The following is a 7706-nucleotide window of genomic DNA, read 5'->3' as shown; positions in this document are numbered from 1 at the left end:
ATAGAAAACAGTTTTAAGTATTTTTAAATATGACTCTTTTATTGTAATTTTAATAAATAAATACAGCCTTGATGAGCGTAAGACAATTAAACATTTTTACCAACCTTACACTTTTGAATGGTGTTGTATATTTAAGCTAAACAATGCTGATGCACACTTTTTTTTTATTATTATGTTTCATATTGTGCATACCGATTGGTCATATAACCCCACATTTACGATACTTTCATGCTACTTTGTGACTGGAAGTTTGAAAGTGAATCTGAATCTACGGAAGTTCACAAATGACTCCAAATTGTTTGATTCATGGCTCTGCTCTCTCTATAGAACACATGAAACAACTCGCCTGTGTCTGTTCTTGGCACGGGTGCAGTTTTGAGGAGTGGAGATTGACCTATGGGTCACTTGGGACAGCATGTCTGAGCGTGTGCTTTCAGGACACGTATGCCTTCTGTTGTTTCATGCAACCACTTCAACAAACTCTCTTACACTGGATGGATTAAATCAATATGAAATACCTTTATATCTACCTATTTAATACAACACACACACACACACAAGGAAAAGGTGTGTTTCATAACATTTAAACTGATTTAAAAGATACATTTCCGAGTCTAAATCACATACCCTAGTCCAGACAGAGGAGGAGGCCACAGGAATTCAATTTACCCTGGAGTGTCAAATGAACTGCCTGCTGCAGTCTGTTGGGTCAGAGTTCACGCCAAAAGTCTGCACCCTCCCCCTATCCCACACACACAGAGTCAAAGACATTTATGAGCACAGATGGTTAATGGCTATCTTGTTTAACACGAATAGCTACAAGCTTCTCGTTCTCCTCCTGTGCCGCTTTCTCCCAGTGAAGATGATGTAACAGTATAATATAACAGTCTAGACACTGGACAGCTGCTGGCTCCTGAACGCAACCTCATTAAAGTAAGTTTCTGAAATCCATTCATTAATTAGTTAGACCTAATTTAAACAAAGATCCTATTACCTTTACAGGATCCTTATTTAATTGCAGTTTACTAAGTACACAAAGTTTTAACTGCACTATTAAACTATCTTTCAAAAAGAAAAATCTTTCTGAGTGCATGTTGACATGCTATTTATTATCAGATTTAAATTATTATTTCTGACAGTTTCCGTTTGCAGCGGTACATTTGCTCCAGTTTATTCCTCCCTTAAATTGTTTAAGGTTCTCTCTCTCTCTCCAAACTTTCCGTCACGCCCTCTCTTCTCTCCGGGAATGTGTTTCCTGTGGTCCGCTGGCTGATTGGTCCGCTGTCTTCCGGGGAGACGCGGATTGGAAGCCTGCGCTCGACATCTGGAAGGGAGGAGAGTAATGATGGGAAGTCCGACTCGTTTCTGCGAATCGGTTCTTTCGAACAGTTTGTTTGTCGATGAGCCGATTAATAACAATTCACTGGTTCTTTTACATCATCGCCTTGTATCTGACATCTCGGCACGTTATATTATTTGATATACATGTGCAATATTAGGCTATATTGCTTCCAGTAAACTATAAACGTGCAAATTGTAATGACAGCAACTGCTCCTCTTGTGATCACTTAGAAAAAAAAAACCTATTATAAACAATATTTTGGAATTGTGTTTTGGATTGAGCTTTCTAATTTTGATAAAAAGAATTTAACTCCACAATATTGGCCATAAATTTGTGTTTTGTGGTGACTCTTTTGAAAAGCATTTAGAGCATTATCATATGAAGATTATAATTATTATGTTATTACTATGCTTTGCAAAAAAAAAAAAAGGAAAAATGAAAAAGAAATTTGTTGGTGTATATTTGAATTATTCAAAGAACTAAAAATGTAATCATGTTTTAGTTCATTTCAAAATGTCATATAGCCTAACCCTCAAAGAATATGTTGCTTATTGTCTTTTTGTGTCTGAATGCTGTATATATCCTTGTTGCAATAAAAGGGTGTATATTGCCTGTTTTTTGTTTTGTTTGTTTTTATTAACAAGGATGTTTATTGTAGGCCTTCATGTACCACAGTTAAACTCGTTGCAGTCATTTACCAGCTCATAAAAACATAAATTTAGGCTAGAAGCTAGACTACATAATATTTACACTGAACAACAACAGTAATATTAATTTTCATCACTCATCACAGTTTTTGGATGTTTTAATGAAATTAAACCACTCCCTGGTTTTCGGCTCTTTACGAATCGTGAATTCCCAACAGAAGGTTCTCGGTTTACTGTTGACTCAAGAACCGATTTTTCGTGAACGAATCATTCAGAAAGGCCTTGCGAATCGGTCCGACCAATTCATTCAAAAGATCCGACTCAAATGAACGACTCGCTCGAGAGTCGGACATCGCTAGAGGAGAATAGACGAGAGAGGTAAAGCAGAAAAAAAGGAGGAGAACGGGAGAGGGTGCTGACATCTGAGGTGAGTGATGTGCTATGCCAAAATATTTATCCTGGACATAAGAGCAGCTGATTTATGATTCGAGAACATTCAATTATTACCGTTTGCCACTTTTGTTGGTAATGAGTTTGAAAGGTTGGAAATATGAAGTTGTAGACGTGCTTCGCCCAAACAGCGACAGCAGAAGGCGGATAGACGCGATGGGCATCTGACTAACTGTTTCGAATATGATTGTTACATTACGCGAACGCTCCAGCTTTGCTACAGTAACAAACACCTTATCGCCTGATACATAGTAGCGGTTTTGACGCGTATTTGGTGCGGTTATATTATATCCAGTTCGTTCAGTTGCGATGGAATGGTGTAAACGGGGGGTCGCAGCCCTCCTTCTGAATTTCGCTTGACTTAACCGCTCACTTTGTACATTAGGATGTATAGTATTTAATAAGAGCCATTTGGGATTTTTATTTCACCACAGTTATTTTTACACGCCTCGCCTCGCAGGTCTATGGCAGGCTCCGGCCCCCTGTTCAAGGCCAGGCCAATGGAAAAGTCAAAGCAGATGGAATCGATAGTCTCTCATACAGGGCTGAGGCAAACGCGCTTGTTTGTTTAAGTTATAGCACCAACATGTGTGTTTGAAAGAATCGTTAGTATGAGCGCGTAGGCCTGTGTGTGCTGTAGGTGCGCGTCGCGTCGCAGACGCAGTGGCGAGACTCTCGTCCTATTTCACGACGCCCGTTCTGCGGCAGGCACAGGCAGCTCCAAGAGCAGACATGTTCTCCATAAGACCATTTCACATTCTCCGCTCCTTCCAGCCGTGTGCAGAACTACAATAGCCAATTAAACTGTAGAAATCCTTCACAGTAAGGCGTTCGCGATCACTAGCTGTCCTATAATTCATGGGCTGAAATGTGAAGGCATATGCAACATTGAGAGCAGCTTTGGGAATTGTTGTTACTTCAAAGCTGGTTGCTGCATTTCTGGAAAGCAATGTTATTGCCAGATGAAATTGTAGTGGTGGTTGTCAGTATTCGTCCTGTTTGTTTATGATCTTGTAAGTGTGTTTGTAAACTATAAGCGGTCATTTCCACTGAGTTGCATCCCTGGGCCTTCCACTGTAATCCACAAGAGATGTGGGGCGTGATTGCTAAATGGGTTTGCCTTTCCTCTCATTGCTGCACTGTTTATAAGCTCTAGCGTTGGGCATGAATAGAAATATGATTAATAATCAGATATAGAAATGTATAAAATTGAACACTAGTAATACATTAATATTAATAACATATACAACAGTAAGGCCCCAGTGAAAATGTTGTAGGCTGTCTTTCAAATTTAAAGGGATAGTTCCCTTTTCTATCACTGAAAATTCTATCACTATTTAGGCTACATTATTTATTTGTTCATCTTTAGAATAATCTTTCCTTTAATTTTTTGTCATTTTCAAGTTTCAGAAAGTACATAAAGACATTATAACAGTCATATAAAATATGAATTGAGCAATTTAATCCAACTCCTCTGAAGAGACACAATCACGTTATATGATGAAGTTTTTAGTTTAGGTTTTTATTTACATGTAAACATTGATGAACGTGCATACTTTAAACACAAGAAACAATAAGGTTTGTACTCATTTGTTAAGTCAATGTTTATATGTGAATAAAAACCTAAATCATTATCAGTGGTTATATAGACTTTCAATTAATGGACAAAAATGATGAGAGAATAACAAAAATATCTTCATATGTGTTCTGAAGATGAATGAAAGACTGTTGTGTTTGGAATGACATGAAGCTAAATAAATGATGATAAAATTACTAGCTCATTAATGAAAATAATATTGTCAGCCCAGCATCATTTTGATTGGAAAATGGCATTCAAATTCAGATTCAATTGTGAACATAAAAAAAAATTATTTGAGAGAAAATACTTTTTTCTTTTTTTTTCTTTTTTTTGAAAAATGTGTTTATCAGGACTTTCAGAATTAACTTGTTTAAATAAGTTAAATTAAATAGCCTAATTATTTAGGCTAAGTATAATTTCCAAATATATTTCTTTCTTGCTGCTTTCGAAAGACTTGTCAGAAATCATGAGATTAATAACAAATAGCCTATTAATAAGTATTTCATTGTTTAGGAAATGAAAAAAATATATCTTTTATGTTGAAGAACTATACATGCATATCTCTAATAGTGGATAGAAAAAAGAAATACTATCATCTTAATACAGGATAAGTATTCTCCAGATAATATTTCAATCATATTCTTTGGCTTTAATATCATCACAACATATTGTCTTTTCTTTCTTTCAACATATTGTATGTTCTTTCAACAAATATTTTTCCCAGTCTACATAAAAATATATAGCTGTCATTGAATTTTAGGAAGGCGGTCAACTGCATGGGGACTGTAATGTGAAAGTTCCCGATTTAGCCTGTATAATAATCTCAGTTATTTGGTATGTTTCTGGTTGGTTTGAATTTAGACTATATGGTCTCAGACTTTTGGACCCACAGTAGTTGTCCCATACAAAGCTATAAAAGAACATAAAAATTGCTACTTTGTGCCATATTTTAGAAAATCTAAGTAGCAGATACTGAGTGCTGGTATTGGGACTTTGAATCATGTTGTATCCATAAAAACTGTCAGCACAATCTTAGTGTAAACCTCTGTCTTTTTCAGTGGCTCTTGTCTTTTTAAAACCCAATTCTTGATCTTCTAAACTTGACTTTTATCCCTTCACTTCGTGCCTGTCTGTTGTGCAACAGCAGCTCGGTTCAGTCGGGTATAGTGAAAATAGTATCCTTGTTAAGGATTCAGATTTCCTTGTGCTCTGGTTGGGATAAGGTCGCTGCTTCGGGAATGAGAGCCTTCTGGAATGTTTTGCTGAGGGCTGTTGTGGTCATAAAGTCTTATTTTCAAAGTCAGTGCTGGTCAGGATTTGTTGTATGATGCAATGTTTGTTATAACATTCATCATGGGTTATATTTTGGCCAACTGTTAGCACAAAGCCATGCATATCTGGTTTCTCAGTGCACGGATTGCCAGCATATGCAGAAACATGATTTGTAAATGTGCTTGTTGACTACTGGTGGTAGTCATACATTATTGTAGGGTAAAGAGTGATGTATATATTTAGGGTATATGGCGGCTGCCTCATTGGATGTTCATAAACTAGCATTTTTGGTATGTGACAGCCTGAAATTGTCATATACAGGGCTTAAAGTTCTGCGGCACTGTGCAAAATTAAAATATTGTCTCGTTCTAGTGAACCAAGTATATCTGTGTTTGTCTCATCTCGTGAGCTAAGTGTGTTGCCTAGTGTCGATAAGCGGTGATATAGCTCATAATTTTCCAAGTGTATGATATAGCTTTCATTCTTCAGGTCAACCATATATTCATGAAAAAAAATTCAGTTTGAATAAGGAAAGCAATAACTTTGCCATAGTATCCTTTCAAATGTTAAAGTTGGCACAGTCATTGCATGCTTTGCATGTTAAAATGTGTGTAAAAATCAAATACATTTAGTGCTAGATAAATCTTCAAATCGCTGTTTAGTGCTAGATAAATGCTTCAGATCACTACCTGCGAGTAGACTCTCTCTACTGAATTAATTAAAGTGCTGACTATTGCCAAATCTTATTATATATTATAGATCACTATTTCCATGTTCAAGGTCTTTTTGTCTTTTTCAGACTTACAAAATGAAGGCCTGCTAATATTTTGTAACAAAAGATTAGTCTGAATTTTCCAGATTCAAAACAAGCTAAGCTCTGTCAACTTCCTTCATAAATGTATTAGTGTAAACATTACTTTTGCCCATTTTACAAACAAAGGGGCAAATTGTTTTCTGTTGGCACAGATGCTGTAGATAGCATAGCTTGTGTTAAACCCGGAACATTCCTTCATATGATGCAGCAGCTGCCGTCATGTTTATACTGCTTGGCCTGCAAATTTCGGTTTTCACATTGCTTTTGATTTTTTGATTGCATGGCTCAACAAGGTTTTTTTTTTCTTCTTCAGATTTTTATTTGCAACTTTCAATATTTTCACTTGCATCACCTCAAAAATGATCAGTTTTTTCTCCATAAATGTATTTTAATGTGTGCCAGGAAAGCACTTTTACTGCAGGCACTGAGCTTCAGCCTGTTGAAGTGGTCATTTACGATTACATTATTACAGGAACTGAATGAAGGTTGTAAACTTAAATAAAGTTAGCAATCTATATTTGTTTTTGTTAAGCTAATGTAGCTGCAGGCTACTTTGAAGCAACTTAATTTTGGTCAAATTAATTAGTTTTACTTGCCCCACCACAAAAGTGTATTTTTATATATATATATATATCTTTACATTTTTTTAAATAAAGGGCTTTAATTTGCTTCTTTTAATTGCTTAATAGGTAGAAATGACAAAGCTGTTAACAACATTCTAAACAAACTTTAATTTGTGTGTAATTGTTAATTAAATTAGCCTATGTTGTTTTCAACCCATTCTAACTATAATGCTTTCAAGACTGTCTTACAATTTAATTTTGACAAAACCTCTTTGTTAGCCAGCTACCTATGTTACATATACAGAATCACAACAACATTCAGAAAGTGTTTAAGTCTATGGGGCCTAAAAAGATCAACGAATTTAAGATGAAGTGAGATTGTGGCACAACCCTAAACTCTCACACTGGCCTCAAACCAGCAGGCCATTCTTATTGTTGAGCGTTGGAATGTATAAGACTGATATTTCTCAATCAGCTCCCTAGCTCCCAAGTTCGGGAATCAGTAGATCGTGTACACGAATTCGGTCACTGATAAGTTCCCTGAGTGATCACTCGAATTCCAGTGACATGACAACGTACAGCGTCAACGGACAACATAGTAGAACATAGTAGTATTATTCTCTTTAAACACATTGTTCTGTTTCATGTTCTTACAAAATTTCAGCCGAATATTAATTCTAAATGTTAATTAGATGTGTTCATTACCTGTTTAGCGATGTGTGTTTATGTTTAAATATAATAAAAAACGGTTTGTCTTTTCAAATCGTCTATCGCGTGTTATTATATTTATCGAGTTGGCTCGTGTGGTTTATGTTTGACACTTCAGAAATGTGACGTTATTTTCGGTAAGGGAGCATAGTGAGCGCCAATGCTCCCTAGTTTTTACGGTGCATTGTGGGATTTTTCAGGGAGCGAACATTCCAGTGCACTGGAAGGATTTTGCGATTGAGACAGCCCTTAAAATGGCCGTCTCCCTGATCAGTGCCCTGACTAGCTGATTGAGACGCACCCTCTAAAAACTTGAAATATATTAGGCTAG

The 7706-nt window shown here is 36.2% G+C and overlaps 1 protein-coding gene across 3 annotated transcripts in view; it reads left to right on the top strand.

Annotated features, from left to right (window-relative positions):
- Window positions 1–2339: 2339 nt before the first annotated feature.
- Window positions 2340–7706, top strand: part of apbb2b (amyloid beta (A4) precursor protein-binding, family B, member 2b) — a 47818-nt gene continuing 42451 nt past the window's right edge. For all 3 annotated transcript variants that reach the window (XM_058774834.1, XM_058774826.1, XM_058774822.1), the window contains exon 1: window positions 2340–2416. The gene's annotated coding sequence lies outside the window, so the exon portion shown is untranslated. The remainder of the gene's footprint in view (window positions 2417–7706) is intronic.

The sequence above is a fragment of the Onychostoma macrolepis genome, chromosome 01, assembly GCF_012432095.1.
Source record: "Onychostoma macrolepis isolate SWU-2019 chromosome 01, ASM1243209v1, whole genome shotgun sequence".
NCBI classification, from domain to species: domain Eukaryota; kingdom Metazoa; phylum Chordata; class Actinopteri; order Cypriniformes; family Cyprinidae; genus Onychostoma; species Onychostoma macrolepis.
Note: the sequence above shows the minus strand (reverse complement) of the source record. Positions and strands in the feature narration are given on the sequence as shown.